Source organism: Trichomycterus rosablanca, chromosome 5 (assembly GCF_030014385.1).
Source record: "Trichomycterus rosablanca isolate fTriRos1 chromosome 5, fTriRos1.hap1, whole genome shotgun sequence".
In the NCBI taxonomy this organism is placed as follows: domain Eukaryota; kingdom Metazoa; phylum Chordata; class Actinopteri; order Siluriformes; family Trichomycteridae; genus Trichomycterus; species Trichomycterus rosablanca.
The window spans coordinates 20,708,974-20,727,365 of NC_085992.1; the positions used below are offsets into that span (position 1 = coordinate 20,708,974).

An 18,392-nucleotide genomic window follows, 5' to 3' on the forward strand; every position below is an offset into this window, starting at 1 on the left:
CAAGCTACAGCATCATGCATGTGTGCAAACTGTCTCTCCATCAGCAGATACGCTTCCGTCAGCTATGCAGCATTTAAGGTAATGAACTTTTCTCGTTATAACGACACTCTCTTCTCGTTTTAACGACATACTTTTCTCGTTATAACGACATCCTTTTCTCGTTATAACGACATACTGACGGCTTTTTATTTTATCTGTGTGGCAGCAATACGCTTCCGAAGTATCGCTGTATATGCTGTGACGAATGAATATCTGTAGACCAGATAGACTCGGCTTTAGCAAAAGTCGGTAGTGTTTGGCGTGCGCCATCTAGTGGAATCAATTGAAACGCATGGTACTGTATGAAAAAAGTGAAATTAAGGCGGTTTTAGGACAATTTTGTAAATACTCACAGCCTAACCCACCAGTGTTTTAAACACAGTGGAGTGTTTTAGTGGTCATTATGCTTTCTTTTACTTCGTTCATATTCACATAGCAAAATGCTTAGTTACAGTACTTAAGTAGTTTTTTGAAGTACTTGTACTTTACTGGAGTATCAAAATTTTCGGCAACTTTCACTTTTACTCCACTACATTTTCTAAAGAAATTGTGTACTTTTACTCCGTTACATTCGCTGTATGTAAATTCGTTACTCGTTACTACAGAATGAAAGTAAAATGATGCGAGATGTGTGACGGACTGCACGCTGGTTTGGTGAATCTGCGCCTGTAAGTTAGACGGTGGTTAAACACATTAACGCGCATGTGCGTTCTCTTAACGCTATCGGAGTTTTCTAAAAGTGCGTCGTTCAAGTTAGAAATGGTGTTTTCTTAAAGTAAGAATACCATTTTTTTTAGTTTAACACATGCCATTCAGTGAGTAGATACAGCCCAAAAAGATTATTTAAATACAGCTTATTTTACTCAAATATTTTGATTTAAAATAATGGTTGAACAGATCATTAAAGGGTTAAAAGTGCCACACGTTTTGTTAAACTCTCCTGAGTTTTGCCTTAAATTAATTATGCCAAAACTATTTTTTTGTTATTGAAATATACTACCCAAATAAAAAAAATGGGACAGTATAGAAAATGCAAATAAAGTAGATGCAGTGTTTCTTACATTTACATCGACTCACATTCTAAAAACGTTGGAACAGGAACATTTAGGGCTAGTAATAAGTTAAAAAAACAACTAAATAATGTCATGATTTCAAACAGGTGATGTCAACAGTTGATTATGATCATGAATTGGCACAAATCATGTTTAGATGAAAGGAGGAAAACAGGTTAATTGTTAAGGTGGTTTACAGGCTTAAAAGAACAATCTTTATATTTAAAATGACCGCTTCCATTTATACTAACAGCATTTACTTTTACTTCTACTTTTAATACTTAAGTACATTTAATATCAAATTACTTTTGATACTTAACATCAGATACTTTTAGACTTTTACTCAAGTAATATTCTAAAAGGTGACTTTTACTTCTATCAAAGTAAATTTCTGGTAAGATACTTGTACTTTTACTCAAGTATGGCCTTCCGGTACTTTATACACCACTGCTGTGGGCAGCATATGTCACAAGTTCTGTGACAGCCCTCTCTTGCCCTCTCTCTCTCTTTATATATATATATATATATATATATATACAGGGGTTGGACAAAATAACTGAAACACCTGGTTTTAGACCACAATAATTTATTAGTATGGTGTAGGGCCTCCTTTTGCGGCCAATACAGCGTCAATTCGTCTTGGAAATGACATATACAAGTCCTGCACAGTGGTCAGAGGGATTTTAAGCCATTCTTCTTGCAGGATAGTGGCCAGGTCACTACGTGATGCTGGTGGAGGAAAACGTTTCCTGACTCGCTTCTCCAAAACACCCCAAAGTGGCTCAATAATATTTAGATCTGGTGACTGTGCAGGCCATGAGAGATGTTCAACTTCACTTTCATGTTCATCAAACCAATCTTTCACCAGTCTTGCTGTGTGTATTGGTGCATTGTCATCCTGATACACGGCACCGCCATTGGATGCACATGGTCCTCCAGAATGGTTCGGTAGTCCTTGGCAGTGACGCGCCCATCTAGCACAAGTATTGGGCCAAGGGAATGCCATGATATGGCAGCCCAAACCATCACTGATCCACCCCCATGCTTCACTTTGGGCATGCAACAGTCTGGGTGGTACGCTTCTTTGGGGCTTCTCCACACCGTAACTCTCCCGGATGTGGGGAAAACAGTAAAGGTGGACTCATCAGAGAACAATACATGTTTCACATTGTCCACAGCCCAAGATTTCCGCTCCTTGCACCATTGAAACCGACGTTTGGCATTGGCACGAGTGACCAAAGGTTTGGCTATAGCAGCCCGGCCGTGTATAATGACCCTGTGGAGCTCCCGACGGACAGTTCTGGTGGAAACAGGAGAGTTGAAATGCACATTTAATTCTGCCGTGATTTGGGCAGCCGTGGTTTTATGTTTTTTGGATACAATCCGGGTTAGCACCCGAACATTCCTTTCAGACAGCTTCATCTTGCGTCCACAGTTAATCCTGTTGGATGTGGTTTGTCCTTCTTGGTGGTATGCTGACATTACCCTGGATACCGTGGCTCTTGATACATCACAAAGACTTGCTGTCTTGGTCACAGATGCGCCAGCAAGACGTGCACCAACAATTTGTCCTCTTTTGAACTCTGGTATCTCACCCATAATGTTGTGTGCATTGCAATATTTTGAGCAAAACTGTGCTCTTACCCTGCTAATTGAACCTTCACACTCTGCTCTTACTGGTGCAATGTGCAATTAATGAAGATTGGCCGCCATGAAACCTCCCACACTAAAATGACAGGTGTTTCAGTTATTTTGTCCAACCCCTGTATATATATATATATATATATATATATATATATATATATATATATATATATACAGTGTATCACAAAAGTGAGTACACCCCTCACATTTCTGCAGATATTTAAGTATATCTTTTCATGGGACAACACTGACAAAATGACACTTTGACACAATGAAAAGTAGTCTGTGTGCAGCTTATATAACAGTGTAAATTTATTCTTCCCTCAAAATAACTCAATATACAGCCATTAATGTCTAAACCACCAGCAACAAAAGTGAGTACACCCCTTAGTGAAAGTTCCTGAAGTGTCAATATTTTGTGTGGCCACCATTATTTCCCAGAACTGCCTTAACTCTCCTGGGCATGGAGTTTACCAGAGCTTCACAGGTTGCCACTGGAATGCTTTTCCACTCCTCCATGACGACATCACGGAGCTGGTGGATATTCGAGACTTTGCGCTCCTCCACCTTCCGCTTGAGGATGCCCCAAAGATGTTCTATTGGGTTTAGGTCTGGAGACATGCTTGGCCAGTCCATCACCTTTACCCTCAGCCTCTTCAATAAAGCAGTGGTCGTCTTAGAGGTGTGTTTGGGGTCATTATCATGCTGGAACACTGCCCTGCGACCCAGTTTCCGGAGGGAGGGGATCATGCTCTGCTTCAGTATTTCACAGTACATATTGGAGTTCATGTGTCCCTCAATGAAATGTAACTCCCCAACACCTGCTGCACTCATGCAGCCCCAGACCATGGCATTCCCACCACCATGCTTGACTGTAGGCATGACACACTTATCTTTGTACTCCTCACCTGATTGCCGCCACACATGCTTGAGACCATCTGAACCAAACAAATTAATCTTGGTCTCATCAGACCATAGGACATGGTTCCAGTAATCCATGTCCTTTGTTGACATGTCTTCAGCAAACTGTTTGTGGGCTTTCTTGTGTAGAGACTTCAGAAGAGGCTTCCTTCTGGGGTGACGGCCATGCAGACCAATTTGATGTAGTGTGCGGCGTATGGTCTGAGCACTGACAGGCTGACCCCCCACCTTTTCAATCTCTGCAGCAATGCTGACAGCACTCCTGCGCCTATCTTTCAAAGACAGCAGTTGGATGTGACGCTGAGCACGTGCACTCAGCTTCTTTGGACGACCAACGCGAGGTCTGTTCTGAGTGGACCCTGCTCTTTTAAAACGCTGGATGATCTTGGCCACTGTGCTGCAGCTCAGTTTCAGGGTGTTGGCAATCTTCTTGTAGCCTTGGCCATCTTCATGTAGCGCAACAATTCGTCTTTAAAGATCCTCAGAGAGTTCTTTGCCATGAGGTGCCATGTTGGAACTTTCAGTGACCAGTATGAGAGAGTGTGAGAGCTGTACTACTAAATTGAACACACCTGCTCCCTATGCACACCTGAGACCTAGTAACACTAACGAGTCACATGACATTTTGGAGGGAAAATGACAAGCAGTGCTCAATTTGGACATTTAGGGGTGTAGTCTCTTAGGGGTGTACTCACTTTTGTTGCCGGTGGTTTAGACATTAATGGCTGTATACTGAGTTATTTTGAGGGAAGAATAAATTTACACTGTTATATAAGCTGCACACAGACTACTTTTCATTGTGTCAAAGTGTCATTTTGTCAGTGTTGTCCCATGAAAAGATATACTTAAATATCTGCAGAAATGTGAGGGGTGTACTCACTTTTGTGATACACTGTATATATATATATATAAAGAGAGAGAGGGCAAGAGAGGGCTGTCACAGAACTTGTGACATAACACCTCCTTGTTTCTACACTCACTGTCCATTTTATCATCTCCACTTCCCATATAGGAGCACTTTGTGGTTCTACAATTACTGACTGTAGTCCATCTGTTTCTCTGCATGCTTTGTTAGCCCCTTTTCATGCTGTTCTTCATGGTCAGGACTCTCCCAGGACCACTACAGAGCAGGTATTATTTGGGTGGTGGATCATTTTCAGCTCTGCAGCTAAGACACTGACATGGTGGTGGTGTGTTAGTGTGTGTTGTGCTGGTATGAGTGGATAAGACACAGCAATGCTGATGGAGTTTTTAAATACCTCACTGTGACTGCTGGACTGAGAATAGTCCACCAACCAAAAATATATCCAGCCAACAGCGCCCTGTGGGCAGCATCCTGTGACCACTGATATAGGTCTAGAATATGACCAACTCAAACAGCAGCAATAGATGAGCGATCATCTCTGACTTTACATATACAAGGTGGACCAACACTGTAAAAAATAAAAAGTTGCAACCAGCTGCCTCACTTTTTTGAGTTTTCTCAACTTCAGGCATTCATCTAACTTATTTTCTTTAGTTACCCTATAAGTTCACTCAAAAGAATACTTAAAGTTAAATCAACCTTTTTTTTACAAGTACACTCAAATAGTAACTGTAATTTTGTCCAACTTCAAATAGTGATTTGAGTGAACTAACAACCTAACTTAGCAAAGCAAGATGCACAACTGCTTAGGCTCCTGAAGTTGAGAAAACTCCAATCCCTGCTGATGACTCTTGGTATAAATGGTAGAGTAGATCTAGGGCCAATCTATTTTGTAGAACAGCTATTGGGAGCTCATTTCTTCATTAATTAGGGTAAGGGCCTGCTCTATCTGATTAGCAAGAGTAAGGACCTGCCATGTTACAGCATTAATTTTGCGCACTGTCCAGGTGACACCTATATTTGGAAAGATTGATAAGCCTATACTTTCACCTGGAGTTGTCCAGGGGTCAGTGAGGCGGTAGCCATTGAAACCTGGAGGCATACTGTCATCTGTTGAACGTTTGACTTTATGGGGTATAATTTTAATAGCACGATAAACAGAAACTCCTGGCATTACCATGGCCAGTTGAACCACATGGCCAGTTGTGCATCTTGCTTTTGCTAATACTCACAAAGGTATTGTCTGGACGTAAGTGGACATTATTTCCACAAACCCACATAGCAGTGGAGATTCTAAAGGCTGGGGTAACCTCTACATCAGGAGCTCCAGTTATCATGCCTGATGCATTGGTTACCCAGGCCCACCCGGTACCTGAGATGGTAACATTTACTGCACACGAGGTGTGGCCTATAGGGTGGCGTTTATATTTTGTGCCATTAATAGTAACTATTTGACTCTCCAAGGGATCTTTTCAAACATGGGCATTTTAAACAAGCTCTAAAGGAATCATTACCCATGGTTTCATTAATATAGAAAGAGGGGTTAAGCTCTCCTCTGCTTATCCATAAAGCAGGGATAATAATAAGGACAGTTATTAAAGCCAAGGTTGCTAAGGTGGCTTTAGGGAAGCATATAGGTTTAAAAAAATCTAAAAATGAAGTCCATACTTAATAATAAAGATACAATTATTCTATCATACATAAAACTTTTCTAAAAATAAAATATATATATGTGTGGTCTAGCTAGACTGTGTAGGTGAATGTGTTATGTGTATGCACTAAAATATGAAAGAAAAAACAATTATTCAAACAAAGAGGCAATATTTAAATCATTATCATTATCAGAATCACAGTTGTCAGTATTCTTGTCCCCAGTCTCAACAGCATGCGCAGCACGTCCCGCAGGCTGAGTTGGGCACAGTGGTGCCGAAGAGTCTTTTGGGCACCACTTGAATCTTGTATCCACTGAATCTGTGAATCTGTCAAAACCCCTGTCTGCGTCACAGCAAGCACTGTAGTGGACGGTCCCAAAGCAGCTTCTCCAACCTTCCTAGGATTTAGAGACTTCACCAAAACTAAATCACCAGGTTGATATGGGTGTGTTGGGTTATCTGATGGAATAGGCAGAGAGACAGAAACTTTAGTATGTATATTAAACAATTTTTCAATCAACGCTGCAGCATAGCACAGGTCAGCATATCCAGATCACCTGCAGAGAAAAGTTTGTTTGTTCCCTTCACCAACGGACAAGGAAATGGTTTGCCAAAGATGACCTCGAATGGAGAGAGTTTAGTGGTCGAACTTAGAGTCATTCTGATTTCAGCTAACACAGCAGGTAACAAATCAACCCAATTTTTACATGTCTCTAGCATGGCCTTAGTTAATCTTTCTTTAATCATTCTTTCTACCACCCCAGATGGTTGAGAATGATAAGGAATGTGAAAATGCCAATTGACCTGCAGGTATTTACATAACTTCTGAGTAACCCTAGAAGTAAATGGTCACTGTCCATTTATGTATGTATGGTCACTGTCAATACATATAGGAAGTCCATATCTAGGGAAGATTTCCTGTGTCAATATTTTCACCACAGTCTTAGCCTTTTCTGTAGCAGTGGGAAAGGTTTCAACCCATTTGGAAAATCTATCCACAATGACAAGTAAATACTTAAACTGTCCACAAGATGGCCTACTACACCCCTCTTTGACACGTTGAAACACTCCATAAAAGTGTCGCACGAGGAATGGCATAACAGAGTAAGGTAATGCAACACGCGATCGCGTTTGAATCATGAATAATGCCATCAGAGCCAGGAAAACAGTTATGTTTGGCCCAAAAGGTCAAATCATCTTGTGTAGGGTGTGCTTGCAGGTAGGTAATATCCAAAAAGTGGATGCTCCATTGGGGTAAACGTATCAGCAGAAGAAAAGGAGAGATTATCTGCAATCAGTAGATCCTGAGCAGCCTGTGTGGCTGCAGCATCAACTAGAGCATTGCCTTTGGCAATTTCAGAATTGGACGGGTCATGGCCCTTGACTTTGACAGTAGATAAAAATGAAGGCAGAGTACAGGCCTAAATGAGGTCAGAAACTAACTGTGAATTAGCAATGGGCTTACCATCTGCAAAAACAAATCCTCTTTCTGATCATATTTTCCAAACTTATGTGCAACCACATACACATACCTTGAATCTGTGTAAATGGTCACAGCCTGTCCAGAAAAAATAGTGCAGGCTCGTGTCAGTGCGACAAGTTCAGCTGCCTGTGCAGACCTATAAGGAAGAGAAGAAGCCTCAACCACAATATTTGGTAATTTACATACAGCATATCCACAAATGAAAGTGGAGTCATTTGATTTGGAACATGAACCATCTACAAAGATGTGTATCCCCTCTTGCAGAGGAGTAGGTGACCAATCTGGCCTAATACTAGAAGATTCATGAATAATAGCCAAACAATTGTGGCCAGGATCCACTTCACTGCCAGAGTGCTGCAGGAGGTCCTGAAGCAGTCGAGCAGGAGAAGTGGCAGAGGACAGCGGTTTAATGCTAAGATTTTCTGTGGAACACAGAAAATAAGAATAACTTTATAGCCTGATCCATGTTGTGCAGTCATATGTTAGTAGTATATATAATGCACTACCTGTCAAAATATGATTTATGACCCTTGATTTATGACCCCTTGCCCCCACCTCTGTGAGAGTCAGGCTAGTTTGATTGACAGGTCATGTTGACTGACAAGCCATGGGTCCCTCAGACCCCTCCCTCAGACCCCCACCCACCCATCCCTCCCAACCCCACCCACACACACACACACACACACACACACACAAACACAAACCTAGGTTTTTTAACAACAATTGTTTTATGACAAACCACATTTTGTAACAATGTCTGTATATAGTGTTTAAGCAGCCGTACACTGTTGGGTTTCTAAGAGAAAAGCTTTAAAATGGCTACCGTATGTGTAAATCAGACACATTTTTAGTATTTTACAGCAACACTGTTGTTAGACCTAGTGTTCGTGAAACCAATTTGGTTTTTGTACCAAGGAGAAAAAGATAGACAAGGCATTGGCGGTAGGCATAGCAAGTATTTTAAGGAAAAGTTAAAATAAAACCTATTTGATTCTTTGGCTTACGATAATTGTAGGTCTAATAAAGAGTAAAGAGGCATGCATTGTTTTGTCTGTTAAAAAAAACATCAAACACATACACCCACACATCACTCCACCACTACTCATACACTTACACTTATTTATGTTAGTGTTTTAAAGCCAACATCATGATTAATGATGGCTAAATATAAATTTATATTTTAAAATAATTGTATTATGAAACAAATAAACGAGAAACTTAGTTTTTTCTTTACAGGACAATACACACACACACACCCCTCTCCCCAATCCCACACCCACCAAACCACAGACCCCCACCCCACACACCTCTCCCTACCCCCGCCTCATCAATCATGATTGACTAGTAATATTGAATGACAGAAATGGGGTCACACAGACACATAAGTTATATAAGCTAGTGTTTTAAAGTATGCATCATTGATTAATGCTAACTAAATATAAATGTGTATTTTAAATTAAATGTTTAATAAACAAATACATTAGAAACTTTTAGTTTTCTTCACAGGCCAACACAACATCATAAACACATCCACACACCCCAACACCTCAAGGGCTCATCTGGTTAGGGCACCTCATAGTTTCTAACATCAAAAGTCAATTAGGTGCGATGTCTCTATATATGTTAATGTTTAAGGTTTAGTTTTAAGGCTAAGGGTTATCTTTACTACAAAGGATTTGCAGATATACACCTCACCCCACAAATGGTGGGCACAAACACATTTCCAAAGGTTTACGAAACCCCATATCACACAGACTGCTAAATCTTTTTAGATATTTTACAGTTACACCGGTTGTTAGTTCTTGTGTTCGTGAAACCAAACTGGTTTTTGCACCAAGGAGAAAAAGATATGTCAAAGTATATGGCAACGGTATTGCAACCACTTTAAGGATGTTAAAATAACCTATTTGATTCTCGGGGGTGGTTATGACGATTGTGGATAAACAAAAGACTATCACTGCCCACCCCTGTTTTGTTTGTTAAGAGAAACAACAACACAGTCACTTACACATCCCGCATCACTCCACCGCAACTCAGACACAAACGCGATTTAAGTTAGCGTCTTAAAGCAAAACATCATTGATTATTGCTAACTAAATAAAAAAGTATATTTTTATTAATGTATAATAAAACAAATACATTAGAAACTTTTAGTTTTCTTCACAGGCCAACACAACATCATAACACACCCACACACCTCACACCTCAAGGGCTTATCTGGTTAGGTCTCTAACATCAAAAGATTTTATGGCTTTCCCAATGCTGTGACAATGTCTGTATATAGTATTTAAGCATTCACACACAGTTGGGTTTCTAAGACAAAGCTTTAAATGTCTACCGCATGTGTAAATCAGATACTTTTGAGATATTCTACAGATACAACAAACTGTAGTTCCAGCGTTCATGAAACAAATTTGACTTTTGCTCCAAGAAAGAAGAGATATGTCAATGCATATGGCAGCCGGAATTGCGACCACTTTAAGGAAGTTAAAATTAACCTATTTGATTTTCGGGGGCTTATGATGGGTTGAATAAAGAGTATCACGGCATACCCTGTTTTGTCTGTTAAAGAAACATCAACCACATTCACTTACACCTCTCGCATCACTCCACCACTACTCAGACACAAAAGCGCTTTAAGTTAGTGTCTTAAAGCAAACATAATTTGATTAATGATAACTAAATATAAAATTATATTTTAAATTAAATGTATAATAAAACAAATAAATGAGATTCTTAGTTTTTCTTCACAGACCAACACAACAATCATAAACACACACACACACACACACACACACACATTCACACCCCACACACAAACGCACCTATAGCCACCGTTCCTAAGACACTAAAACTACATTTTCCTAAGACTGAAGACATTTTTTAACCAAGCGATTTTATTTTTTGTGAATGGCAAAATACATTAAGATAAGATAAGACTTTATGACCCCCTTTAGGGAAATTAACTTGTTACAGCGGTATGAAGACAGGAAAAAATTGAAAGAATTACAACTAAGAAAAAATATTGCACACATAGTGTGTAGTTGTTTACTCTAAAAAAACATCTAACAATAATATATACATTACAAAATATTGCACACATAGTGTGTAGTTATTTACTCTAAAAAATATCTAACAATAATATATTCATTCGAAATATGCAAATATATTAGGTTATTGCACTTTTTGTAAATAAATACATATTGCACTTGTTATTACACCATGACAGCTTGGCTATCATACTCCTTTCTCCCACCTCCTCTATAGGTTCTGAGATTTAGCAAGTGATTGTGCTGTCAAATTTAGTTTTATACAATGTGGATAAAGGTTCCACATACATTTTCTTATTAGCTTATTAACCTACAAAACTACACACTAGATAATTACTTAATCACAAAATGAAAAAGTTACCAAATACATTTTTATACATGTATAACACATATATACTTTATAATACACCTATAGCTGTATTGCTAAACCACTAATTACACTTAAAACAATTACAACTTAAAATACAAATGAAATCTTGCTTGTTGCCCCAAAACTTTTCCAGTCTTTGTTCGAATGTGGATGGTGCATCCGTCCTTCATATCTATTGCATTCAAACTCTGGACCCCACTCTCTCCCACAATTTCTGTTCTGCTCTTCCATCTTTCTTCAAAGATCAACTAAAAACTTTCTTCTTCACAGCTCATTACTTTTCTTCATCCATCTTTTACTCTTTTTTATGTTTTCCTCTTCTTCATATACCTATCATAAGTATCATTGTGAAAAAGTTATATAAATAGAGTTATTTAATATTATTATTATTATTGTTGTAGTATTTAAGATGCTTTAACTTGCTGTTTTTGCATTAAAGTAGTTAGCTTGCTACACATTTGTACAGCGTTTTGTGTAAAAAATAATATTATGTTAATCATTAACCAGTTTCACACAAGGTTTTTCCCAACTACACTTTCTTAAAGCGATGCAGCCATAAATTTCGCCTGTAGTTATCAACATATTTGTTTGGGTCTAATCATGTTGTAAGAAGGTGTGATGCTAATGAGGTGGCTGGGTAGGTAATACATTTACATAAGTCATTGTTTTTTGTTGTTATTGTTCTTTTCTTGGTACAGGAAAGATTTAAGATTCTTGTCCATTGTAATCACTAATGCTATAGAATGGTGCATAATATAAGGTTATAATTTATTCCTTTAACATAAGAGCACACATTTTCCTGCATACATCAAAATGAGAAACATTAATGCTGGCACAGTTATACTTTTAACTTTTAACATATTCTTCACAACACAGCAGTAGTACAAGCCAAAGTATGAAAAGTCACACAGGATCACTATTTAAAGTGACAAAACTCTTAACTCAGTACATGCATCACATATGTTGTTTAATTATTGTAGTTAATTATTGTTCACTACATATACTAGGTTATCAATAATGCTGTGAAGTTTTTTTTTGTTAAGTCCATTGCACTTGGTTATTATTATTGTTTATAAATATTAAAAACTTAGATTTATAATCATCCATAGTATTACAGAATTGACACAGAATGTTGTAGAAGAAAGGCCTTTAAGTTTAAATGTCTTAAATAATTATTTAAATGTTTTTACATCAACCGATAAATGTCGGTGAAAAAATGGTCGGTTAAAATGTATTGTTCATATAATTATGTATAGTTAGTAATTAACAAGACTGTCTGACCTTGTAATTCTGACTTTGTAAAGCATCATCTATTGTTTTTAACTAAATAAGTTTATCATGTCTAGAATCTTGCTTGAAATAAAAAAGATTATGGTGAAATACATGATTGTAACTGTAAGATTAACAAAAAAAGAAAAGAAAAAAAAGCATATTTACACCTCAAACTCAAGAAGGGAAATGTCTAAACATTCACTTATACTGTTCTGTCTACAAAACAGATGGCAAACTTTGTTAGCTCAATAATATGATGCACAAGACTTTAGTATTCTTCAAAAGAATGTAAAGACTCATTTCTCAATTTCATTTGTTGTTTGATATAATTTTTTTAGAAGTTGGAAGGTTTTCAATTTGGGCTCATCATTAAATATAATTGGTTTCTAAATAAAATGTGTTTGTATTGACACAATAAAAAATCCTATTAAATCGCAATACATAACGTATTAGTCCATAGATATGTTTTAAACTGTGTTACGAGAAATAATGAAAATACTGCTCAGTCTAATTCTTGAAATGCCGGATTAATCTGAAGTTATGTTTATTTTAGACATACATTTTTACACACAGACAAGGTGAGCATTTTCAACACATGCGCCATGAATGATAGGGTATATGAAACAAGAAAAAGTACTTTAAAAAGTACTTTATACAAGAATCCACAAAGTTGAATCAGTTAATCTGGACACAAGTTTGTAGTAGAGATACGTTTCGTCACTCAATCCGAATAACTTCTTCAGTCTATTTGTGTACCTGGATTATTGAGCATGCATCAACAGATTTATACAAGAATATTTTAGTACAGTCTTGCTACGTAAGAATTTCACATATAATTTATTGTGTTACTTGGTGTTTCTTTGTAACTATTTGTCATTAAATACATTCGTAAATTTTCTAAATACCAAGTAAAATTGACTATGTTTTTTTATTTCTTGGATTGAAGCAAAGCAAAACTTAAAACTATTAGTAAGTTTTTACTATACATTCCACGCATGCGCAATGCGATTGATTGGCTGGCAAGTCCGGACATGTTGTTTCACACACGGAGTGCATAGCAAGTAGGTGCTGATCTTCTCACCACAAAGTTTTTCGGTTGTTGAGGACATGCTTTGGCTAAAGGGGACTGTTTTATGGTAAGTGTTATCATTTTTAAGAAATTACATTACCGTGCCAGTTATTAATATTTACAAAGTTGTTTAACTTTCTACACACAAGGCGCCAAATTAGCATCTGTTAGCATCGCAGAATTAATGTTATGTAGTTATGTTAATAGTGATAACATGTTATTTTTAATGAATGTAGACTTAACATGTTGGTTCTAAAATACTTCTTTTGTCTCATGATCATGAAAGCTCATATTGCCACTAGAAAATAAATCTGTATTAGGATGTAGTCTTGGGTCTTTCATATATAAATGTGCTTTATTAAGCGACCTTTGAGCAAACCTTGAGAAAGTAAAATTAAATGATAATATGTAACATAACATTCTGAGCTCTACGTAAACTTCATAATTACTAACTTATAATGTTATTTTTTAATTTTTGTCTTAGGTGAAAGAAGTTCAGGAGGAGAACTACAGTCCACCTTCAGCGAGTGTTTCTCTTACACTTTTACTTTTTATTTTTTCTGCAAGACTTCAGAAAAAAGTTTGAAAGATATTTATTTTGACTTTACACTGTGACTTTTATTTGTTTTCCATTTCCATTTTTACTTTTGTGTAGTAAGTGAGACTTTACAAACACGCTGGTTAAAAGACAATTTTTCCACTATACTGTTTAAGTGTAAATGCATTTCCATTAATTGAGCAAAACAATTAAAAAAGTTGTACAAAAATGTTGTCTGTCAATTTTTGCGACTTTGTTTATGGTAATCAATCATTGATGTTGAATTAAATGAATTATATAATGTAAAATATTTATAATATTAATATAGTGCTGCATTGTTTGAGTAAAATCTACTAAGATGCAGCTATTAAAATATACATGACGCAGGGTGTTGAAAATGCTCACCTTGTCTGTGTGTAAAAATGTATGTCTAAAATAAACATAACTTCAGATTAATCCGGCATTTCAAGAATTAGACTGAGCAGTATTTTCATTATTTCTCGTAACACAGTTTAAAACATATCTATGGACTAATACGTTATGTATTGCGATTTAATAGGATTTTTTATTGTGTCAATACAAACACATTTTATTTAGAAACCAATTATATTTAATGATGAGCCCAAATTGAAAACCTTCCAACTTCTAAAAAAATTATATCAAACAACAAATGAAATTGAGAAATGAGTCTTTACATTCTTTTGAAGAATACTAAAGTCTTGTGCATCATATTATTGAGCTAACAAAGTTTGCCATCTGTTTTGTAGACAGAACAGTATAAGTGAATGTTTAGACATTTCCCTTCTTGAGTTTGAGGTGTAAATATGCTTTTTTTTCTTTTCTTTTTTTGTTAATCTTACAGTTACAATCATGTATTTCACCATAATCTTTTTTATTTCAAGCAAGATTCTAGACATGATAAACTTATTTAGTTAAAAACAATAGATGATGCTTTACAAAGTCAGAATTACAAGGTCAGACAGTCTTGTTAATTACTAACTATACATAATTATATGAACAATACATTTTAACCGACCATTTTTTCACCGACATTTATCGGTTGATGTAAAAACATTTAAATAATTATTTAAGACATTTAAACTTAAAGGCCTTTCTTCTACAACATTCTGTGTCAATTCTGTAATACTATGGATGATTATAAATCTAAGTTTTTAATATTTATAAACAATAATAATAACCAAGTGCAATGGACTTAACAAAAAAAAACTTCACAGCATTATTGATAACCTAGTATATGTAGTGAACAATAATTAACTACAATAATTAAACAACATATGTGATGCATGTACTGAGTTAAGAGTTTTGTCACTTTAAATAGTGATCCTGTGTGACTTTTCATACTTTGGCTTGTACTACTGCTGTGTTGTGAAGAATATGTTAAAAGTTAAAAGTATAACTGTGCCAGCATTAATGTTTCTCATTTTGATGTATGCAGGAAAATGTGTGCTCTTATGTTAAAGGAATAAATTATAACCTTATATTATGCACCATTCTATAGCATTAGTGATTACAATGGACAAGAATCTTAAATCTTTCCTGTACCAAGAAAAGAACAATAACAACAAAAAACAATGACTTATGTAAATGTATTACCTACCCAGCCACCTCATTAGCATCACACCTTCTTACAACATGATTAGACCCAAACAAATATGTTGATAACTACAGGCGAAATTTATGGCTGCATCGCTTTAAGAAAGTGTAGTTGGGAAAAACCTTGTGTGAAACTGGTTAATGATTAACATAATATTATTTTTTACACAAAACGCTGTACAAATGTGTAGCAAGCTAACTACTTTAATGCAAAAACAGCAAGTTAAAGCATCTTAAATACTACAACAATAATAATAATAATATTAAATAACTCTATTTATATAACTTTTTCACAATGATACTTATGATAGGTATATGAAGAAGAGGAAAACATAAAAAAGAGTAAAAGATGGATGAAGAAAAGTAATGAGCTGTGAAGAAGAAAGTTTTTAGTTGATCTTTGAAGAAAGATGGAAGAGCAGAACAGAAATTGTGGGAGAGAGTGGGGTCCAGAGTTTGAATGCAATAGATATGAAGGACGGATGCACCATCCACATTCGAACAAAGACTGGAAAAGTTTTGGGGCAACAAGCAAGATTTCATTTGTATTTTAAGTTGTAATTGTTTTAAGTGTAATTAGTGGTTTAGCAATACAGCTATAGGTGTATTATAAAGTATATATGTGTTATACATGTATAAAAATGTATTTGGTAACTTTTTCATTTTGTGATTAAGTAATTATCTAGTGTGTAGTTTTGTAGGTTAATAAGCTAATAAGAAAATGTATGTGGAACCTTTATCCACATTGTATAAAACTAAATTTGACAGCACAATCACTTGCTAAATCTCAGAACCTATAGAGGAGGTGGGAGAAAGGAGTATGATAGCCAAGCTGTCATGGTGTAATAACAAGTGCAATATGTATTTATTTACAAAAAGTGCAATAACCTAATATATTTGCATATTTCGAATGAATATATTATTGTTAGATATTTTTTAGAGTAAATAACTACACACTATGTGTGCAATATTTTGTAATGTATATATTATTGTTAGATGTTTTTTTAGAGTAAACAACTACACACTATGTGTGCAATATTTTTTCTTAGTTGTAATTCTTTCAATTTTTTCCTGTCTTCATACCGCTGTAACAAGTTAATTTCCCTAAAGGGGGTCATAAAGTCTTATCTTATCTTAATGTATTTTGCCATTCACAAAAAATAAAATCGCTTGGTTAAAAAATGTCTTCAGTCTTAGGAAAATGTAGTTTTAGTGTCTTAGGAACGGTGGCTATAGGTGCGTTTGTGTGTGGGGTGTGAATGTGTGTGTGTGTGTGTGTGTGTGTGTGTTTATGATTGTTGTGTTGGTCTGTGAAGAAAAACTAAGAATCTCATTTATTTGTTTTATTATACATTTAATTTAAAATATAATTTTATATTTAGTTATCATTAATCAAATTATGTTTGCTTTAAGACACTAACTTAAAGCGCTTTTGTGTCTGAGTAGTGGTGGAGTGATGCGAGAGGTGTAAGTGAATGTGGTTGATGTTTCTTTAACAGACAAAACAGGGTATGCCGTGATACTCTTTATTCAACCCATCATAAGCCCCCGAAAATCAAATAGGTTAATTTTAACTTCCTTAAAGTGGTCGCAATTCCGGCTGCCATATGCATTGACATATCTCTTCTTTCTTGGATCAAAAGTCAAATTTGTTTCATGAACGCTGGAACTACAGTTTGTTGTATCTGTAGAATATCTCAAAAGTATCTGATTTACACATGCGGTAGACATTTAAAGCTTTGTCTTAGAAACCCAACTGTGTGTGAATGCTTAAATACTATATACAGACATTGTCACAGCATTGGGAAAGCCATAAAATCTTTTGATGTTAGAGACCTAACCAGATAAGCCCTTGAGGTGTGAGGTGTGTGGGTGTGTTATGATGTTGTGTTGGCCTGTGAAGAAAACTAAAAGTTTCTAATGTATTTGTTTTATTATACATTAATAAAAATATACTTTTTTATTTAGTTAGCAATAATCAATGATGTTTTGCTTTAAGACGCTAACTTAAATCGCGTTTGTGTCTGAGTTGCGGTGGAGTGATGCGGGATGTGTAAGTGACTGTGTTGTTGTTTCTCTTAACAAACAAAACAGGGGTGGGCAGTGATAGTCTTTTGTTTATCCACAATCGTCATAACCACCCCCGAGAATCAAATAGGTTATTTTAACATCCTTAAAGTGGTTGCAATACCGTTGCCATATACTTTGACATATCTTTTTCTCCTTGGTGCAAAAACCAGTTTGGTTTCACGAACACAAGAACTAACAACCGGTGTAACTGTAAAATATCTAAAAAGATTTAGCAGTCTGTGTGATATGGGGTTTCGTAAACCTTTGGAAATGTGTTTGTGCCCACCATTTGTGGGGTGAGGTGTATATCTGCAAATCCTTTGTAGTAAAGATAACCCTTAGCCTTAAAACTAAACCTTAAACATTAACATATATAGAGACATCGCACCTAATTGACTTTTGATGTTAGAAACTATGAGGTGCCCTAACCAGATGAGCCCTTGAGGTGTTGGGGTGTGTGGATGTGTTTATGATGTTGTGTTGGCCTGTGAAGAAAACTAAAAGTTTCTAATGTATTTGTTTATTAAACATTTAATTTAAAATACACATTTATATTTAGTTAGCATTAATCAATGATGCATACTTTAAAACACTAGCTTATATAACTTATGTGTCTGTGTGACCCCATTTCTGTCATTCAATATTACTAGTCAATCATGATTGATGAGGCGGGGGTAGGGAGAGGTGTGTGGGGTGGGGGTCTGTGGTTTGGTGGGTGTGGGATTGGGGAGAGGGGTGTGTGTGTGTGTATTG

The 18,392-nt window shown here is 36.1% G+C and overlaps 1 protein-coding gene across 1 annotated transcript in view; it reads right to left on the reverse strand.

Moving 5' to 3' along the window:
* Positions 1-6,344: 6,344 nt before the first annotated feature.
* tsnax (translin-associated factor X) overlaps positions 6,345-18,392 on the reverse strand; it is a 120,634-nt gene continuing 108,586 nt past the window's right edge. Inside the window, exons 8-9 of the transcript XR_010012440.1 lie at positions 7,706-7,792; positions 6,345-6,632 (exon numbers count right to left, since the gene is read on the reverse strand). The gene's annotated coding sequence lies outside the window, so the exon portion shown is untranslated. The remainder of the gene's footprint in view (positions 6,633-7,705; positions 7,793-18,392) is intronic.